Source organism: Puma concolor, chromosome A1, assembly GCF_028749965.1.
Source record: "Puma concolor isolate L17-30 chromosome A1, mPumCon1.1.hap2, whole genome shotgun sequence".
NCBI lineage: Eukaryota > Metazoa > Chordata > Mammalia > Carnivora > Felidae > Puma > Puma concolor.
The window spans coordinates 225,393,885-225,416,448 of NC_141667.1; the positions used below are offsets into that span (position 1 = coordinate 225,393,885).

Below are 22,564 nucleotides of genomic sequence, written 5' to 3' on the forward strand. Positions count from 1 at the left end.
ACCTTTGCCGAATCCAAAGTCATGAACATGTTCTCCTGTATTTCCTCTTAGGAGCCTAATAGCTTTAGCTTTTGCATTTAGGCTCAAAGCAATTTTTGTGGGTGGTTTAAAGCTAAGGTTGAGGTTAATACTTTTTCATAGAGGTATCAAAGTGTTCTAGAACACCTGCTGAAAACAAAACAAATTAAGGGGGAAACAATAACCACTCTCTTCCCCATTCTATTACCTTGGCGACATGGTTGAAGACCAATTGAATGTGTATGTGTAGGTCTACTTATGGACTCTCTGTCCTGTGCTTTTGTGCTCTGTGTCTATCACTTTGTCAAGTGCCACACTGCCTTTATTACTGGAGCGTGAGATTAATTCCAAAATCAGATGGTGTAAGTACTCCAGCTTTTTAAATTATTTTTCAAGATTGTGTTGGCTAGTTCAGATGTTGTGGATGTCAGTGTAAATTTTTACATTAGCTTGGAAATTTCCACAAATATCTCACTGGAATCTTAACTGGGGTTGTATAGTCTTAACAGGAATGTGGGGAGGAATGGCACCTTATTAATACTGAATCTTCCAATCCATGAACACAGTGTCTCTCTCCACCAATTTAGGCATTTTAAAGTTTCTCCCAAAAATATTTTAAAGTTTTCTGTATAGAAAACTTACATTTTTGCTACATTTATTCTCAGATATTATTTTGAAATATTTATTTTATTATTTAAATTTTAAGTCCAGTTGTTTGTTGTCAGCAAATAAATATTCAGCTGGTCTTTGAATATTGATCCCATACACTGTGATTTAGCTAAATTTACTTATTAGATCTTGTAGGATGTATTTTTGAATTTTTTTTTTCAACGTTTATTTATTTTTGGGACAGAGAGAGACAGAGCATGAACGGGGGAGGGGCAGAGAGAGAGGGAGACACAGAATCGGAAACAGGCTCCAGGCTCCGAGCCATCAGCCCAGAGCCTGACGCGGGGCTCGAACTCCCGGACCGCGAGATCGTGACCTGGCTGAAGTCGGACGCTTAACCGACTGCGCCACCCAGGCGCCCCGTAGGATGTATTTTTGTAAATTCCTTGGGAGTTTTTATAAACACCATGTTCTTTATAAACAAACCTAGTTTTACTGCTTCCTTTATGATTTGTATGCCTTTTTTCTTTCTTTCATTCATTTTTTTCTTTTTTCTTGTATTTTTCTTTTTTTCTATTTTTTTTTTTTAACATTTCTTCATTTTTGACACAGAGCGCGAGAGGGGAGGGGCAGAGAGAGAGGGAGACACAGAATCTGAAGCAGGCTCCGGGCTCTGAGCTGTCAGCACAGAGCCCCATGCAGGACTCAAACCCAGCAACCGCGAGATCATGACCTGAACCGAAGTTGGTCGCTCAACCCACTGAGTCACCCAGGTGCCCCCTTTTAACAAATTTTTAAATTGTACTTGCCAGGGTATCCCATAACATGGTAAGTAAAAGTGCTGATGCTGAACATTCTCACCTTGTTCCCAATTTTAGGGGAAAATTGATTTTGATATCAGTTATACAAATTTTGCAAATACATTTCATTAGATTGAGATCATTCCCTTCTCTTCCTATTTAAAAATAATTATATTGCTGGGGCGCCTGGGTGGCGCAGTCGGTTAAGCGTCCGGCTTCAGCCAGGTCACGATCTCGCGGTCCGTGAGTTCGAGCCCCGCGTCGGGCTCTGGGCTGATGGCTCAGAGCCTGGAGCCTGTTTCCGATTCTGTGTCTCCCTCTCTCTCTGCCCCTCCCCCGTTCATGCTCTGTCTCTCTCTGTCCCAAAAATAAATAAACGTTGAAAAAAAAAAATTAAAAAAAAAATAATTATATTGCTGAAGTTTCCTTCTCTTTCTAGTTTGTGGGGATTTTTTTTTCCCTGAATGAATATTGCTTTTTCTGCCTCCATTGAGACAATCATATGGTTTTTCTTTTCTTTTATTGATGTGGTGAATTATGCTAATTTTCTAATGTTGAATCAGTCTCTCATTCCCGGGAAAACCTCTACTTGGTCATGGGGCTTACATTTTGCGCAATTCAATTTTCTAACATTTTGTTGATGATATTTGAGTTCTTGTTCATAAAGTAAATTGGTTAGATATTTCTGTTCTTATAAAGTACTTGTGAGGTTTTGGTGTCAGGGTTATTCTTGCACCCATAAAACAAGTTGAGAAGTTAATATGCACTTTAAACATTGAGGTAGTTTTGACAAAGCCACATGCATGTCGTATTGAACATTCAATTCATTTTTGTTTAGTGTTTACATGGTTACATGTGATGAAAATCCCAGTTTTGGGGGCATCTGGGTGGCTCAGTCGGTTAAGCATCTGACTTCAGTTCAGGTCATGATCTCATGGCCCATGGGTTCAAGCCCACATTGGGCTCTGCACTGACAGCTCAGAGCCTGGAGCCTGCTTCAGATTCTGTGTCTCCCTCCCTTTCTGCCCCTCCCCCGCTTGTACTTTGTCTCTCTTTCTCTCAAAAATTAAAAAATTTAAAACAAAAGAAAATCCCAATTTCCAAAGGCATGTAAATAAATTCTTATTTGTTCACTATAATCCAAATACCTCTTCCTGTAGTCTAGAGTAAATGAATTTTTTTTTAATTAGGAAATTATGTGTTTTTTAATAATAAAAATATATTTGAAATTTGAGATATGATAACCTGTCTAAAAATATGTCTTGCACTCACTGCCTTTGAATATCTGAACCGTAATCTGTGAGCTTTCTAAAAAGAATAATTCTAGATTGATAAGAGACTAGCCAGTGAGAGGATCTATAACAGAGCAAATTTGGGGACCCTGCTGCCACTGGACCCAGCGCACCTTCCATTCCAGCACCTGCCTTGTTCAAGTGGGCTGGGAACTAGCATTTTAAGTGTTGTAACTGACATAGTCCCATAGTAAATATATATTTAGACTTCTCTCGTCCAAAATGGAAGTTTGGGACCCTGGGGGTAAATACAGGATGTCGGTAATAAAGGATGGATATGGCAGATATTAAATAAATACAAATATATTACATAGCATAAGGGTAGACATTATCGTAGCCGGCCAATTTGAATTTTTAAACAGAGACAGTTATCCTTTAGAGATTTAAATTACTTGATGGAAAATGTACAGTTTTCATGAGTACCCTTTGTATCAACTGTGCAGGGTTTATGCAAAAAAAAAACAAAAACAAAAACCAAAACCAAAAAAACCCAGAAGTTAAAATTTTTAGAAAACAGGACAAAAAGAAGGAGGGAAATGATTGTGTGACTTAATATTTCATATTCAATCACTTTATTCTTTCATTGATACAACACACCCTCTTTGAAAACCTGCTATGTTCAGTTTCTGTGCTGGTATTATTAAAACACCCACCCCTACCTCCTCTATGCTCAAACACAAATAGAAACAAAAACAAGAATCTCTTTATTTTAGGTTCTTGTCAAAAAAAGCACTTGAGCAATCTCACTACCTCACTTGCTATACATCCAGAATAAGAGCTATGAAAGTTTTATAAAAGGGAAGGGTGGAGAGAACAAAAAAGTTTTGATAGAGAAGCTTATGCTCAGAAGCTTTGGTCTTTTCATCATTACGTCAAATGTAGAAATTCTACTAACTTTTTATTTGTTAATATAATTGTATTTGATAGAGCATGTATACTGATTGAACATATTTACAGTTCTACTCTTTCAGATCCCTAAAAAATCAGGACTCTAAAAATCATGTGAAAATTAGGGGTTCCTGGGTGGCTCAGTCAGTTAGGCGTCAACCTCGGCTCAGGTCATGTTCTCATGGTTTGTGGTTCGAACCCACGTCGGGCTCTGTGCTGACAGCTCAGAGCCTGGAGCCTGCTTCCAATCTGTGTCTCCCTCTCTCTGATCCTCCCCCGCTCATGCTCTGTCTCACTCTCTCTCTCTCTCAAAAATGAGTAAACATTAAAAAAAATTTAAAAACATTATGTGAAAATTATATATTGAACACGTGTTTGCAACATTTTTCTAGAATGAAAACCATGACGTATTAGATAATATTCTTGGGCTTAAAAATTACTATTAGTTAGAGATTCAAAATATACACACTGCTTTTTAAATGATGGACTGGTTATCCTAGTCTGACATTACAAAGATTCTCTTTGTCCCTTCTTCCTGGATTGCCTCCTTCTTTTCTGCTCACATTTACTTGTGAAATTATTTCCATCAGTCAGATTGAGAAAAATGACTGTCACTCCAAACAGCATTCTGGCATTTTCTATCAGAAGTTGCTGCCTCCAAAAAAGCATTTCGAGACAATATGAACGTTAAGTGCTCCGTCTGCCTTTTTTTTGTGTATACCTTCAATCTCACTTTTTTCCAGTCCCTGATCCCAGCCTGTAAATGTTCTCAGAGCCCTTTTGTTCTTAAAATCTCTTTTTTCTTAAAAAAAAACAATTATCCTTAAAATTTTCCCAGAGCATGCTGTTCTCTCCTTCTCCTCCTCTCCCACTTACTCTACAAAGTCTTTAAGGTGGGTGCCAGATACGTCTTGTTTCATTCCCTCTACCCTCATTCATTCTTGAAAAAGTGTATGAATTTTGTTGTAGTTCTCTGTTGGAACCCTTCTCTTGAAGTGCAACAATCATCTATGTTATTTGTGACTTCTCAGTCACACAGGACGGAAGCTCTATTCACCTTAGAAACTATATTCACTTTATAGGTGACAGAAGCTCTATGCACCTTTCTTAAAAAATATGCTTGCAAACGTGAAGGGTCCATCAGGGTTAAAATGTGGTCCCTCTCAGGAAATCTTTCTTTATGCTGTGGCAGGGTGACCCTTGGCATGTCACAATTTACAGCGCCTTTGCAACTTTCAAATCTCAGAGAATGAAAAAAGTCACATTCCTGACTGCAATATTTCAAACTTCTTCATTACTATATTTTTAAGGTGATCTGTGACCATTGATCTTTGACGTTACTGTTGTAATTGTTTGGGGCACCACAAAGCACCCCTACATAAGACAGTGAACCTGCTCGATCAATCTATGTGTTCTGACTACTCCACCAACCAGTCATTCCCTTATCTCTTTCCCTCTCCTCAGGCCTCTCTATTCCCTGAGACACGACAGTATTGACATTAGGCCAATAAATAACCCTACAATGACCTCAAAGTGTTCGTATGAAAGGAAGAGTCACATATTTCTCACTTTAACTCAAAAGCTAGACATGATTGAGCTTAGTGAGGAAGGCACGTCAAAAGCTAAGATAGGCCAAAAGCTAGGCCTCTTGTTCCAGACAGGTAGCTAAGTTGTGAATGCAGAGGCAAAGCTCTTGAAGAAAATTCCAGTCTTTTAGGGGGCCTGAGTCTCCGATCCCTACTTTTTTCCCTGGCTCTAATGCTCCTAATCTGTTTGAACCCTGAATTTTGTTGACTTTATCATCATCCCACTCACTTGGGTGAGACAGAAAGGCTAGAGGGAGCTGAAGTGTCAAGAATTCTCTTCTGTCAACAAGAATAAGGCTCTGGCAAAGTGTTTTCCCCTAAAGAGTAGATGTTTGTTATGGAGAAGTTTCTAGGAGTATATCTCACAATGGTTTCCTTCTTCTCCCTCAGAGATAGGCAGAGACCTCTGGAGGGTAGATCTTTGCCATGAAAATCTGGTGAGATTTCTAAACATAAACCCCATACAAATGTAGGGGATCCCTAGGACTGTGTCCTCCAGAAGTTTCTTGCTGTCAAGCTAGTCTATACCTAGTTTCCAGCAATTCATCAAAATTAGCAGTTAAGTGTATCCATCATTGTGTGGCTCCAGCAGCTTTTGAATTAGTAGATCTCATGTATGACTCTTGATAGACTCTTGGGATGTCTATCGCTCTAGAACTTTCTGGGGGGGGGGCAATTTGTCTTGCAACCTGAGTTCTCAGATGGGTCCAAAAAACTAGGTGACTTTCAGTTTGTTTAGCTTTATTTATTTATTTATTTTTAATTTTTTTTTTTTAAACGTTTATTTATTTTTGAGACAGAGAGAGACAGAGCATGAACGGGGGAGGGTCAGAGAGAGGGAGACACAGAATCTGAAACAGGCTCCAGGCTCTGAGCTGTCAGCACAGAGCCCGACGGGGGGCTCGAACTCACAGACCGCGAGATCATGACCTGAGCTGAAGTCAGACACTCAACCGACTGAGCCACCCAGGCACCCCTATTTATTATTTTTTTTTTTATTGCAAAGATGGGAGTGAAGGTTTTTAAGTTCTTCACATGTTAGAGCAGAAACTGGAAGGCTGCAATTTACTTATGGCCTTTTTCATAATCAAAGCAAGAAAAAGAAACTCAAATTCTTTTGTAGATTGTATATGTTTATGATATATCATTAATGGAGGCCTTGTCTTACATTGTTTGTATCTCCAATACCTGGAGTAGTAATTGACCCATAATTTGATGATTCGTATATTAGAGTTGACTATATAATCTAGATAATGAGTTACTTAGTTCCTGTTGACCCCTCACAGTAAGCATTTTCTTTTATTAAGGGAGACAAACTGCTTTCCTAGAAATGAAACTAGGGAAAAGGTTGCTCATCAAAAGATAATTGAGTAACATAATGGATGGCAAGTCGAATTACCACTTTGTACCTATTTTTGAAATACACATTTAGGAGACATTTCTTAAATCCATAGAGTTTGCAAAGTAAAGCTGCATGATAAATTTTTATTCAGTCGATACTATTTCTATAGAACTGATGTAATCTGTATGTATTGCTTTCTGTAACTGCTAACATGTGTAAAAAGAAAATGCTGGAAAACTTCAAGTGGATGAACAGGTATCAGCATCACCTGGATGTCTTGTTAAGGAACATATTCTCAAACCTAATTTTCAGACTAGGATTCAGTGAAATTAGGAGGAGGTAGACAACCTGCTTTTTTATTTAAGAAGCACTCCATAAGGATCTGATACGGGTCACCTACTCTTTTAATATGGTGCCCTGGAGAAAGGCATTGTTCCATGTTCGCACGTATTGCCTCATGTGGTTTTTAGACAGAAGCTGGAGTCAATTAATAATTGAATTTTGTGTGGGGCGCCTGGGTGACTCAGGTGGTTAAGCGTCCAACTTGGGCTCAGGTCATGATCTCCAGGTTTGTGAGTTCGAGCCCTGCATTAGGCTCTGTGCTGACAGCTCCGAGCCTGGATCCTGCTTCAGATGCTGTGTCTCCCTCTCTCTCTGTGCCTCCCCTGCTCGCTCTCTCCCTCTCTCTCTCTCTCTCTCAAAAATAAAAATTTAAAAAAAAAATTGAATTTTGTGGCAGTAGTCTGAGTTTCCAGTATTTTATACTGTTGATTATGTTATCATGATTCTAAGACAAGCTGCATGGGAGGCAGAACAATCATCTTATGATGAGCACAGAAGGGGCCCCATGCGTGTGGAGTTGGAATACCTTCCCTTTCTGGAGGGAGGTGGGTTACAAAAGTGCTTGACATAGTCAAGACACTTGTTTCCCTTTAAAATTTACCTTACATTTGTGCTTAAACATAAGTAAGAATTCATTTAGCATATTTAATATCTGTACTATATTATATATTTCCTGAGAGAAATGACTTTGTCCTGAAACAACTTAAGGGTAAATGTTACTCTTGCCTTTACCGTAAATTACTTTGCTTATGGGCTGAATGAAATAAGAAAGAATGGAAATGTAGGCATATAAGGGAATTCATTACCATAAATTCAAGTCTCATAGAGAATTGATGTTATAAAGCTTGAGTGAAATAAGGAAAATTTCTTTTGTAGGGAACAGGTTTCTGGGAACCGGTGTGTTTGAGTCGGAAAGAAACATGGGATTTAGAACCACTTGGTCACACACTTAAATCTTGGCTCCGATAATTAGGACATTAGCTGTTTACCCTCTTGTGTCTTAATATCTTTGCGTTTCATCTTTTCATTGTTAAATAGATAATAATAACATAGCTTACAGGGTCAATGTGAGGATCGGTATTTTTGTTAACAAAGAAGAAAGAGGAGAAAGGGAATGGAGGGATTTATTTTCTTCTCCATCATTTATTTCTCTGCTTCTTTTCTTGTATACTAATCTTTTCTGTTTTTATTTGAAAACAAAATTATAATTGTATAAAAAATTTGATTATTGTGTCAACTGTCTACTAATCAACTTCTACAACTGAAGTTAGAATGCTGGTTTTCTTTTCAGAAGAGAAATTCCAAATTTCAAAATCTAAGATTTTTTGGGAGGGTCATCCTCCCTCTTCTCCCCAATAACCAATTATCCCCTTGGAAACAATATGGTCACCACTGAGAATGCGTGGACTGGAGGGACTAGAACAGGACATTTAAACATTTTTTTTTTAATTTTTTTTTTCAACGTTTATTCATTTTTGGGACAGAGAGAGACAGAGCATGAACGGGGGAGGGGCAGAGAGACAGGGAGACACAGAATCGGAAACAGGCTCCAGGCTCTGAGCCATCAGCCCAGAGCCTGACGCGGGGCTCGAACCCACGGACCGCGAGATCGTGACCTGGCTGAAGTCGGACGCTTAACCGACTGAGCCACCCAGGCGCCCCTGGAAGAAAGTAATCACTTTAATTAGGAAGGTGGCAAGTTATAGTAGAAATAGCTCAAGGTTTGGTGTCAGCTCTAACAATTCAGCTTACTCATCTGTAAAATGAATACAATCATACCTAATTTGCAGGATTATTTTTGGAAGATTAATCATAATGTAGGAAAAATACCTGGGCTATGTGGAGAACAGACTAGGAATTCATTCTATACATAGAATATTTCTCTTGCCCTCTCCCTCATGCTCATTCTGTCTTACTTTGTCACTATCTCTGTTTCTAAAAAAAAAAGTTTAACATTTATTTATTTTTGAGAGATGGGGAGAGACAGAGCATGAATGGGGGAGAAGCAGAAAGAAAGGGAGACACCGAATCAGAAGTAGGCTCCAGGCTCTGAGCTTTCAGCACACAGCCTACCACTATCTCTGTTTCTAAGCATCGTTTTCTCTTTCCTTAGCATACGATTTGGGCTGAACATAATAACTCTTTATAATTTGAGGAAGGTCTGTATTTCTCTAAGACAAACTGACATGTCCTTCCCAGCTGTCACTTTTCCCTTTTCATTGCATCCATTCATGTTTAGGTGCAGGAAGAAAAGTCCTTGATTAGTCCTACTGCTTTAGAAGACCAGGCACCATGGTTTCCATCAATAATAAGGAGGGAGATCATCACTTGGCTTCATTGCTGTCTCTAAAACTCAAATGAATACACCTGGGAAGATTCGAGAAGTCACTGATTGGATAGTTACACCAAAATCAAAGATCCAAGTCTATATGTGCTACAGGTATGTAAGTCACTGTCTATAGGACTGCCCTATTCAGGTCTCAGCTTGCATTTGGGGAAAATGTGTCAAACTTTATGAAGATGTTTGTTTGGTCCTCCGCTTAATTCCCAGAGGCCACATCCTGCCACTTTCAAAAAGTCTCTAGACTTATGACCACATTAACACATTAAAAGTGTTTTGTTTTAATGTTGCAGGAGAGGATACTGCTAGCTCAAACAATGATTTGTGGGAGATTCATAACTAAGCAGCTGGCTAGTCATAAAAAAAGTAGCACCAGTCCCAAGGAATAATAATAATATAATACAATGGCCTTAATAAGTAATATCGTTATCATAATATGGCCTTTATAAAGAGGCCTGTCATGTATGCCATGCACTTTTGAATGAACAACTGTGCAAAGTTGTATACTTTCATCCTAAGTAGAACATTTCATTATAAACAGTCCACAAATGTTGCTGCCTGATGGGCTCAGATACTAACTGCAAGTGAAATACTAGAATAGCTGTAGATTTTTTTTCATGAATCATTTTTCAAGATGTCACATGTGGAATACGCCTGCTACAGACTGAATGTCTGTGTCCCCTTCCAAATTTATATGTTGAAACCTAATATGTGTGACGGTATTTGAAGGTGGGTCTTTGGGAGATGATTAGGTCATGAGCGTGAAGCCCTCATGAACAGGATTCGTGTCCTCGTAAAAGAGACCTCGGAGAGTTCTCTAGCACCTTCTGCCATGTGAGGACACGCTGAGAAGTTGACCACCTATGGCCCCGGAAGCGGCCTCTCTACAGACACAGAATCTGTCCGGGCCATGATCTTCCACTTCCCAGACTCCAAAACCGTGGACTAACATAATGCCATTCTGAAATACCACCCCCTACCAATCAATGACTGTCACGAACAATTCCAGTGTGATGGTTTGAGCAGTTGGCAGGACACGTAAATGACTGCAGCAACACTATTTGCTCTCTACACTTGAAACGCAAGCTTTGAGGGCATTTTTGAGAAAAAAAAAATCACACTGGAGGTTCATTCTGCCAACGTTCATATGTACTAGCTCCCAGGAAACATACTGAAATATGGTAATGACTGCCAGTGTTTTAAGTGAATAAGTAGACTTTTAACTTCTGGGTTAGATTTTTAAAGAATGACCACAAAGTATTTACTACTTCTCCTATTCAACGAGTGGAATCTGTTTCCTCAACTCTTAGATCGAGAATGGCCCCATAGTTTCTTTTTATATTCTTATAACTTTTATTTTTATTTTTCCTGTTGTTTGGGTTGCCGCATCTTTCCCTAAAAAAGTAAACAGAACAACTAGATGCTATCCTTTTTATGATTTTTTTTGAATTTTGTGGAAGAGTAAGGCCTGTTTCCTTTCTATTTCTAAAATCTTCCCCTCACTTATGAGATGCTTGTAGAATTTTCCCATCACCTTTGATGTTAAAAATCTGCTTCCACTGTGAGTTTTAATTCATCTATTCCATTCTTAATTTTTACTGATATTTCTTTTACTCATCAAGCACCTTTTCTTTTTTTCCAGCTGTTATCCAATTCCCTTTTGATTCTGTTCTTGTCTTCCTATTTCATCCATAAGTTGTCTCATAGATTTAGTTTTCTTCCATTTAAAACAAATAATAATTAGAGACTTTGAAAAATATCATATATTTTCTGCACTGAATTTGGACATTTTATTTGCAAAGTTCCAACCTCTTATGTAACAAAATATTTTTTAAGTCTCATAGTATGCTTTATTCTTTCAACAATTAGTTCAAAAGTTCAGTAGTTATTTTGTAACACTGTGCTAATTGGTTGTGATATATTGGTGAAAGCAACATAATCTATTTACTAAAACTTGTATAGGGAGTGGACTCTCCAACACACTCTTTACCAGTAGATAAAGTGAATATTTTTACTTTGATTGTCATAGGTAATAGAGATTGTCTCTCTCTCATAGAGAGAGAGAGAGAGAGAGAGAGTATTACTTGATTTCTGTTTGAATATTTTTCTTAGATCTGAAATCAGAAGGATTATTATGTGCTCATCCCTTAAAAAACATTGTGGTGTCCAGTATTACTCTATTTAGCTAGCACTGTTCAACAAGTCTGTTTCTAAGAAGGAACCACATCTATATCTGGTCAGGTATTCCAGGCGTCAGATACCAGGACAGAGTTGCAAGTTCAAGAGATTTATTAGGGTTAATCACTGTGTAAGACAATGGGAAGAGGAAGCAGAAGTTGGCAATGAAAGCCTTCGGAAGGCAATGCAAGTTGAACACCTGTGAAAATAAGGGAGCAGGAGGAAGGACAGGGTAGAGAGGACCTCACACTGCAGTGTAGCTCTGAGAAAGTCTCAATTAATCCAGTGGGAACCCAGATGAAAAGACTCTTCCTGCCTGGGGCAGAAAGGCTAAACTCTAGAACCTCCTCTGCTGTATCGTTGTCTAAGAGCTTCCCAGGAAGACCATAGCCCCTGCTCAAATGCTATGATGGATCTCAAAGGCACTGCAGCTGGGGATGGTTAGTTAAATGCACTCCTTCTGGTAGGTTCCCTCTTGAATAAAGATCTGAGGTGTGCATTTACATGGCTGCATTTACAGTTTACTCCTTGCACTATGCAGATCTACTTCTCCATATGTGGAAACAACTCTCCCATGGTTTCTGTCAGCTTCTCTTTCTTAAGAAATACTTGAAAGAGGGAAGTTTGTGGGATTAACAATAGTCCCTACTGCTTTAGTTAGTCTGGTTGCTTACAACTGGTACTTATTATCTCCTTCCTCCCTATCCTTTTGTTATCTTAAACCACGTCCTTTATAGGCCTTGATGGCTTATCCAGTGGTATGACCCAAGCTTTCTTTCTCAAGAGGCTAATATACTGGTAACCACACCACTCTCAGGTCAGTATAGTTGGATTTGTCCATTGAAAGTCACATGTAGGCACGGGATTACCAAAGAACCACTGAAATTCTATACACGTTGCTCCCTTCTGTTTTGTGACAGTAGTCTTGCTGATCAGCATCAATTACCCCTGCCAGATGGTGACTGTTATTCTAGTTTACTGTTTCCTAGACCCAAGAAGATCAAAATGACCAGGGCCTACAGTATAGTCTCAGCTGAGTACTTCCTACCACTTTTGGGGAGCAAGACTAACCCTGCAAAGTCCAGTGTTGGAAAAATAGAAAACTCAATGTCTCTTGGGTCATGACGAGAAGTGGATAAAGGGCCACTATTACATTCATCATTGGTTCCTACATTCATATGTTCTTAATGGGGGCATAGTGCCTTACAGAGGTTACTGATTCATGATTATACTGCAGCCTGGAGTATAACACCTAAATTTTTTCCATATGGTCTCTCCAAGCTGTAACTTCATCTATATTTTAGCAAGCCATTCCTATGCTAACAGTCTGGAATCTTCTTAACATGCTGGTGTTGTATATAATATCATTCTCATACCCTCTTCACAGTGAAGTAGGTCCTCTGGTTAGATGCTCTAATGAGTCAGCTTTTATGCCAATGTATCAGGCACTGAATAAGACTCTGGGTAGTTATGTTTGCTTTCTATAATCATACTTGGAATATATTTTCCCTTCTTGTTTGAATGAACCAATGGCCCTTCTAGTCTGGAAGGGATGTAATGTAGTCAGCTTGTCATTAAGTAACTGGTTGGTCTCTTGAGGACCAGTGGTCTATCACTGGTATATTGCACGTTCAGAGGCAAGAATAACTAGAATGGGCTTAGGAAATCTATTCTGCTTGGCCTATGTATAGCCTCCAACTCTCATCAAGACCACTTCAATCGTGTGTCCTTTATACCCATTGTAGTGTGGCTGATGATGAAGGCCGAGTGATGTCAACTTACAAAAGCACTTTGTCTATTTGGTGGTTTAGTGCCTCTATAATGGTAGATGCTTTGTGGTAGACATTAACATGTGATAGAAAAATATTCACAGTTGATGCCCACTTCCGTTAATCCGAACGGATGCCTCTACTTCAGATCTTCTTGTCTCTCATTCTCCAGTCATTTTCCTTTTAGGTCTCTGACCCGCTGTCACTGTCCATGAGTCTGCATAGATTATCACCTCAGGCCACTTCTCTCTCCACCCAATGTGATCAAAACAAAATGGACTAGATGCCTTACTTGAAGTCCCATCCACTGGGAAGATTTTCCCTCACTACTCTCGTTCAAAGCCACCCCTACGTGTAATTGTAGTGCAGTCACTATCCATTTTCAGCTGTGTCTACATACCAAGCTCATTCGTTGTAAATCAAGCTTGGCATGATTATTTATCTTCAAGGAAAAATTAGGGTGAGCTTGCTAACTATGGTCGGTGATATGTGGGTCTGGGCTACCTACTCATATATCTTAGTCATGTACTCTGATGCGGCTTGGATTCGATCACATATGTGCCATTTCCATCTTATGATGGACTACTGCCAGGTGTGCCCAACTTTATGATTTATTGGTCTGATAGAACTCAGTCCAAAATGTGATACATTGTCACCTGCTGCCTCTTAGTTAAGGGTCACACCCATACTAGAGCCTAATAGCATGTCAGGATCTGTTTCTTGAATAGTGCATACATTTCTGCTATAGAAGGTATGTCCTTGCTTCAGAACATCAAGGATCTTGTGATGATTCTTCTACTAGGGCTTGAAATAACTCCATACTGCATGTTTTCTCCAATATAACCTTTATAATGTTAGAGGGACTATGGTTTGTATGGTCAGAGATAGAGATAGACAGCTTGTATTACAGCTTGGACCTGCTTCTGGGCCATTTCTTGCTCTAGGTCCCACTCAAAGCTAATAGTCTTTCATGCTCCTGGTATATGGGCTGGAATAAACCCATATTCCTATCATAGAATGTGTAACTTCCAAAACCCATGAAACCCAAACAGATTTAGCAGTATTGGTCTTGCTTCTCTTTTTCTTTCTTTTTTTTTTGGGGGGGGGCGGGGGGGGGGTAGGGTGGGATATTCAATAAAAGATACGAGGTGCAACAATATGTCTTTTACTTTGTGATTAACATAATCCCAGAACATATTTTCTGGGATTGCCCCTGACCACTGGACACCCAAAAGCTTTACCAAATGGCAGGTTCTGGAATCTTCATGGAGTTTATTTCTCACTCTTTGGAGTACATGTGTCTTATTAAGGCCTCCAATTATGCTTTTGCTTCTCTATCAAGATGTCATTGATGCAGTGCATCAAGCCCAATGTTCTTTGGGCTTGTCCAGACCACCAAGTTCCCTTTAGACTGTGTTATGACAGAGGACAACACAGTTAACATATATAAAGCAAATAAATATTGCTATCAGTTTCATAAAGCAGAGTATTTCTCTTTCCTGATGGGGATAGAAAAGGACACATTTACCAAATCAGGAGCTACATGCCATGTGTCTGCTATTCTAAGTAATCTGTTGTAGTATACTCTTCATATCAGAATATTATATCAGATCTCTTATTAGGATAGTCTCATGACCTACCTGAGACCATACAATTTGGCAGCTTTAATCAAGGCTGCTTCTTGGTTGAGCTTGTGTTAATCTTACAATCACTCTCAGGGACCCGCTTGGTTTCTTTAGGGGCCAGGCTGGCAGATTAAATGAAGATATGCAAGGGATCTTCCTCCTTGCAAACTTTAGATCTTTAAGGGTAACCCTAATCTCCACTAACTTTCCTTGAATGTGTTATTGGGAGAGGTCACTGAGAGAACTTGACCACTAGTTGACCAGCAAGTTGGACCTGGCAACTGGAGGTTCCTCACCACCGAAGGTGCATTCTGCTTGACTTACTTATTCCCAAAAGCTGCACCAAAGACAGCCTTGAGATAGTGATGTGGTATCGAAACCATCTGGCTAGTGTAGAGATCTACTTATCTTGCAGCTGCCCAAGACAATCCTCACAGGTAGATTCCCTTCCTTATTAAAACTGCTACTTACCAGTCTGGAATGACTGGTGTCTTTCTTGAGTCTCTTCCTGCCCTCTTCATGGGAACTGGTTTCAAATAACATCCAGGATCTTCATGAGGTTACAAACTAATAGTGGTATCTTGGCTAAGGTGGAGGGAATAGTGATTTATTTTCAGAGGTTTTAGTTTGGCCTTCCCCAAAGTGATAGTTCTTTTTATTTTATTTTATTTTTAAAAAATTTTTAATGTTTATTTATTTCTGAGACAGAGAGAGACAGAGCGTGAGTGGGGGAGGGACAGAGAGAGGGGGAGACACAGAATCAGAAGCAGGCTCCAGGCTCTGAGCTGTCAGCACAGAGCCCGATGCGGGGCTTGAACTCACAAACCGTGAGATCATGACCTGAGCCGAAGTCGGTCGCTCAACCGATGGAGCCACCCAGGTGCCCCTTATTTTATTGTTTTTAAGTTTACTTATTTATTTTGAGAAAGACAAAGACAGTGCAAGTGGGGGGAGGGGCAGAGAGAGAGGGAGAGAGAGAGAATCCCAAGAAGGCTCCACACTGCCTTTGCAGACCCTGACGCAGGGCTCGATCCCATGAAACCGTGAGATCATGACCTGAGCCAAAACCAAGGGTTGGATGCTTCACCGCCTGAGACACTCAGGCACCCCCTCCACCCCAAGTGTGATTGTTCTTAAAACACAGGCCAAAGCCCTAATGAAGGTGTTACTCTAGGTAGAGTGGCTTCTCCGACTGAGTAGACTCAGGATTCCACTTATTTTTTTATTTTTTAAAAAGATTTTTTTTTTTAATTTTAAGTAATCCCTACACCCAACATAGGGCTCAAGCTTTCAACCCTGAGATCAAGAGTTGCATGCAAGCTTTCAACCCTGAGATCAAGAGTTGCATGCTTTACTGCCTGAGCCAGCCAGGTGTCCCAGGACCCGTTTATTATCTGGCCCTCAAATGCTTCCACTTAACAGGGGTGTCATCATGATACTTGATATCTTTCGTTATCAACTTAAATAACATGTCCAACAACGGTGGAAATATCTGGGTTAGTAATTTTCCAAGTGCATTCTGGAGTTTGTGAAAACCTTATGCTCCTAGTAATACAACAATGTCACTCGCCTAGACGATGGTTGGGTTTCTGAATGCTGGCTTCTTTTAGAATGGAATGCAAGAGTAATGCACACTGAGTAAGTAAACAAGAACATATGCTTTGCTTTCTGTCCTTTATGTACATGTATAGGGATGATATTGGCAATTTCTGGGGAGTAATATTTAACTTTTTTTCTATGTATGTTGCAAACATTTTTAAGCTTCTATTGATATACTCACACATAAAAAACGGTGTTGTATCTGAAGATTTTGTTAAGAAGAACACTGATTTTTGTATACCTGAAATTCCAGAAAGCATTAGAGCTGTATGATGAGAGTACCAGTCAAAAACAATCTCTTCTGCCCCTTACCAGTAGATCATTTCAACCTCTAAACCCAAAAGACCCAGAAGGCAGCCTGGGATGGGAGACAGAAGACCTACGTGTAAAGGGAAAAGAGAAAAGCTTACCATATGCCTCTTCCCAATGCAGCTTCCAGCTTCCAACTGAAATAAAATCTGATGAGAAGGAAGGGGAAATTTAATCTCGATAAAATATCTAGTTTGACTATTTCATTAGACTAGATGTACAGTTGCTAAAGTGAGACTTTTATGAGATTAAGTGATTAGGAGAGATTTATTAAGCAAAAGTGGCCTAAATAGCCATGTGATCCACCTGAGAAGTCAACCAAAGGGTGTGGAAGAAATGCCAGATTTGATCAGGCACCAAAGAGAAAAGAGTAGAGTTTAGTTTTTTGCTGCCACACTATGAAGTCACACTCTTTTAGCACAATAGTTAGATTTGTGGAAGTGTAAGAATCAAAAATGAACCTAGATAGTGAGGCAATTTACAAAGAATAAAAAAAAAAAGCTTACTTCTAAATATGTCAAGTTTGAGATACACGTAAGTCATTTAAATGAAGGTATAACACAGTGAATTAATTACATGGGGTTAGAGCTCTGAAAACAGGTCACTGTTGGAGATCTTAATTTGAAAGTCAGCATGAGTAGTATTAAAGTCATGGAGGTGGATAAGTGCAGTTAGGCCAAGAGTGAAGACCTGAGACAAGCGGACTTGGAACAAGGCAATGAAACTTCTTACATTTGGAGATCAGAGAGAAGAAAGGAAGCTAACTTGAGTTACTGAGCAGAGGTATTCAGAGAAGTAATGGGAGAATGACCAAAGAAGTCAAGAGAAGGCAGGAAAATATTGGCAAACATGTCAAATGTTGCTAAGAAGTCGAGAAGGGAGGGGCGCCTGGGTGGCTCAGTCAGTTAAGTGTCCAACTCTTGATTTGGGCTCAGGTTATGATCTCAAGATTTGTGAGTTTGAGCCCTGAGTCAGGCTTTGCACTGGCCATGCGGAGACTGGCCAGTCTCCCTCTGTTTTTGTCCCTCTCCTACTCACGCACCCACAGGCACGTTCTCTCTCTCTCTCTCTCACACACACACAATAAATAAATAAGCATTAAAAAAAAAGAGGTCAGAAAAGGATTTGTAAGTGGCTTGCTGAAGAGCATGATGAAGGTCATCGGTGAAGCTAATCAGGGATGTTTAAGTATAATGGCGGGATCAGGATTCGTATCAGAGACCATCAAAAAACAAGCTCGATGTGGGAAAAGGAAGAGAAAAGAACACAGTGTGCAGCTGATTCAAAAAGTTCTCCTGAGAAGAGGGGTGGAGAGATTTGGGAATAACTACAAACGTATATGGGCTTGTGAAATTTGCTTAAGGAAGGGACATTTTGTAGCGTGTTTGAATGATGATGGAAGGGACCAAGTAAAGAAGGACGGTTTAAAGAAGCAAGACAAAAAGGTTCAGCTCTCAGTGGATCTGGAGAGGGCATGTGTTTATGGGATCAAGGATACACGTGGAGAGAATTCTTTTTGATAGAAGGAATACAAAGGCAAATATAATTAATGAAACGAAAGTGATCCCGGTTTGCAGGATCCAGCATATAGACAAACAATTTGTTCAAAAAATAGTTTAGTGTTATATTCCTTAGGTTGGATGGGGACTCAATTGTTGTAAAGACACCAATAACATAACAGTCACATAAAAAAGTTGAGATGGATATGCTCATGAACTAGAAATGAAGAAATCGAAAAATCTATCATTACACTGTGACTTCAATGTTTTATGTCTCTACTTCTTCATCTAAACAGCAGGTGTCCTTCAGTATTTTCTGAGCATCTGCTGTAAGCCCAGTCCTGGGTTATAGCTAGATATTTATTTTGGTTAACCTACAACTGACAGAATTCATAAAGCAGAGCTATTAATCTATTTTATAGATGAAAAAAATGAAGTAAAGAGACAATAAGTTACCTGAGGTTCTGGGGCTAAAAAGAAGGCCAACAGGGACTAAAAATTTATGTTTTCATGATTGTAATTCCCCTTATACATTACAGGAATGTTGAAAAATATAAATATATCGTAATCAGTAAAGTACCTTGTACTATTCTCAGTATAAAGTCCCAGTATGTGTTTAGGATGGTTTTTTAAAATATGCCAATAGCAGAGCTATCGTGTATGTCTTGAAAATTTATGTAATGAGTTGGGAGTAAAAAAAAAAATCATCTGCCAATATTCGGTATTTTTCACAGAATTTGCATTGATTTTTCCTTATTTTCCAGAGCCATCCCTCGCCCTAGTCACAGCCATCTGGTTTCCTTCTACATCTTGCTATCTCAGTAAAGCTAAAGGAACAAGCTGATCTGCTGGGAGCAAATCAATTTCTCATTATCCTTAATGTGTGAAGATGAGACTACTGACAGTGATCACAGTCTTTGTCTACGGAGAGGGTTGAAAACTTGTGTTTACATAACAGAAAATGTTTTCATATAGAAGAGCCGGAATAGGCATACATGGCTGTGGGATGCTGTGCCTTAACGTGGAAGCTAATTCCTCTCAACAAATAAACTTAGCATTTCTCAACGTAGAGGGCTAAGAGGCCTCTTTCTGAGAATGTGGAAGAATTCGAAAGAGGTGTGCATCTATCAAGTACTTCAGAGTGCTTGAAAGAATCTGGCAGAATTTAGAGGTAAGAAGATCAAAGCGAGGAGGGCCAGTGAAAAAATGAGATAAGGTTCCTGTTCTCATGAAATACACATTCTAGTAGAGGAATACATAATGCAAACAAATACAAACATGAAAAGACTCCAGTGGTAAGTCCCATGTGAAGGGTTAACATAGGGTACTGTGTTGAATATGACTGGTGACTACCTTATTTCGGTGGTTGAGAAAGGCTTCTCTGAGGAGGTAACATTTAGGAAAGAACGCACTTGCAGGGATACCCCACATGCATACAAAATAGGTAGAAGGATGCTTCTGGAAGAGGAAAGAACCAATACAAGATCCTATTTTTTTCTTTTTTTTAATTTTTTTAACATTTTATTTATTTTTGAGACAGGGAGAGACAGAGCATGAACGGGGGAGGGTCAGAGAGAGGGAGACACAGAATCTGAAACAGACTCCAGGCTCTGAGCTGTCAGCAGAGAGCCCGACGTGGGGCTCGAACTCACGGACCGCGAGATCATGACCTGGGCCGAAGTCGGCCGCTTAACCGACTGAGCCACCCAGGCACCCCGAACCAATACAAAACCCTGAACCCATTTTGGAACTGGCAATGATAGCAGAGCTAAGTGAAAGTGCCCATAGCTTGCAGATCCTGGGTAGATGCAGTGAGATGAAGTTAAAAAGGTTGGCAGAGACCAGATCTCATGGGGCTCTGAAGGCCAGAGTAAGTCGTCCAGTTTTTACTCTCATGTGTATAACAAGCCTATTGGACAGTTCTGAGTAGGGGAAGAAAGTAATCCGATTTAATCCGGGAGATACACGGAGGACGGGTTACTGGGAAGTTGAAATATAAGCAAAAAAGAATCTATAGTAGTCTTGTATGCTCACCCGTCATATAGCGGAGCTTTATGTAAATTTGTACATAATTTTTTAAGGTTATACTGCTAAGGAAAAACCATGGTTGAAAAATCATAATTTTGTCCTATATCACCATCATAAAAATAATTGCAAAAATATTTCTTACTCCACCCAAATACATCCTGCTATGTAGTCTCATCAGTTTCTAAGTGGTTCCCCTGCATCAGATACGTGAATATTTGCTGAGTTGGTCTGTGGTACTCATACTTTTATTATTATTACTCTTAATGTCTCCAATTCACTCTATTTCTTAGATGCATTATAAATCTCCATGTGTTCCTTTGCCGGAGGCTGTTAATGTTTTTAGTGATATAATTTTAAGAATGTTGGCTTTATTTCTATTCATCTCTGTGCAGTGCATACTCCATAGCCTCAGGAACTTGTGCCCAGCTGTAAAAAGGTGTAGGTTATTACATTTTTGTAATTCACAGTGAGACACTTCTATTTTACAAGCATGTCTACCAGAAATGTCTTTGTTTAAGACACATGGACACCTGGAGACTTGAAAACCATAACAAATCTGGAAACTGGAGCCAGAAAAAATTATGCTGGGGATATTGTCTGAGTTACATAATAATTGTAAGAAATAAAAGATATTCTAAGACTGTTCTTTTCTGTTTGTCCTTGGCAATCAGCACACTATTATTGTCAATCATAATAACAAGCTAATATTTCCTGCATGCTCATTCCTATATACTGGCTTAATATACCGGATACTGGTTTTACAATCATCTTATTTAATTTTTCCAATGATGAGCTTCTAACCACTACTCTAATCCCTATGTGCCAAACATGTGCTGCGTACATTAGGATATTGAGTTAATACAGGAAGTCGTTAGTCTTCATCAGCTCATACTCCGTGAAGCAGGTAATTCCATTGCAGTATGCAAATATTCTAACAGCTGTCTATAGCAGAAACCTGGGTTTGAATTTAGCGTGTTGCCGCTGTAGAGTGAGGTGGCCTAGTGTGTGTTCGCCATCCAGCCTCGTGAGTTAGATGTGAGCCTTATAGAGAGATAGGTTGTAGGAAGAAGGAAAAACCTCTGCATTAACAAGGGACTTAATGAGACACAGGAAACAAGAAGAGAGGCTTTTGAGGTCAAAGGAGAAGGATCACTGAATACACAAAAGCCCTTGGCAGCCACCAAGCTACAGGCTGCTACTGAGAATTGGAGGAGATATCTCTCAAAAGGCTTAGTATGAGGCAGCAGAACTGTCCTTGTGACACCTTTCCCCCATTTTTCAATAGCAAATTGGAGAAGAGAGGGAACACAGTGAGTCATCCATTGATTTTATGGGGAAGGCAGTGTTTGTGGTTAGAATGGTCGGAAACTTTCTCTTTGCTTTGCTCCCTTTGGAAAGGCGAAAGAAGGGCAAAAAGAAAAGGGATGTTTAGCATCCTCACAGTAATTCCCCTCCCCCTCCCAAGCCAAGTGAACGCAGGAAGATTCCAGTTAATCATTTATAGATCTGGGAGGTCTCTATGAAAATCTGCAGGTTAACTCTGGAACAGAGGTCCTTATAGGAGTGACAACAAATCCAGGAAGATGATGGAGGTGAAAGCAGAAAATCCGGTAAGACTTAATTGGAGAATTTGAGGTCTAAGGTGTCTTTAACATGGAAAGGTGTCCAGGTGATAAAAGCAGAGGTCATTTCTGGCAGCAAGAACAACTTAACTTCACATAGTCCAGAATAGGAAAGAGGATACGCAGCAAGTTAGAGGTGAAGTATGGAAAGTGTTACCATTATGACAAGACTTCCATGCCATGCCCCAAATTTTGAATTTTATCATGTGGAATAGTGTCGCTACAGATTTACTTCTTTGTGATCCTTCTGGCAGAAGTTTATAGTAGAAACTATTAACCTGGGTGTGAGAACTGCTAGGAGGATGAAGGATGGAATTCATGGATATATGATTATTTAAAATTGTATGTGTAATGTCCTGCGTACATGTCTATCTTCGTACTGTAGACAAAGTGTTCTTTATTCTCATTGGAGAAAAAGCTCTAGGTTTCCAATAAATGTCAAGACCCAATGGATTAAGGGAAATACATTAGGAGTCAAGGAGAGCACTTAGGTGGTTGCCACTGTAATACAAGAAACAAATGATCAGGATCTAAACCAAACAAATGACAACATGGTAGCACTTTTTTGGGGGCAGGGAGAGAGACTTGGGAAGGAAGCAGGTAAAGGATATCAGTGTTGACATGCTGAATTTGAGATTACTGTGAGACTTGCAATCAGATTTGCAGTAAGCACTTGGATATATCCCTTGGGAGCCTTTTAGAGAGAACTGGGTTGGA

General features: G+C 39.6%; 1 long non-coding RNA gene across 1 annotated transcript; it reads left to right on the top strand.

Annotated features, from left to right (window-relative positions):
- The first annotated feature begins 250 nt into the window (after nucleotides 1-250).
- Nucleotides 251-19,266, top strand: LOC147584815 (uncharacterized). Its single transcript, XR_015255982.1, has 3 exons — nucleotides 251-380; nucleotides 9,123-9,317; nucleotides 18,962-19,266. It is a non-coding gene; the product is annotated as an uncharacterized LOC147584815 (long non-coding RNA).
- Nucleotides 19,267-22,564: the final 3,298 nt, after the last annotated feature.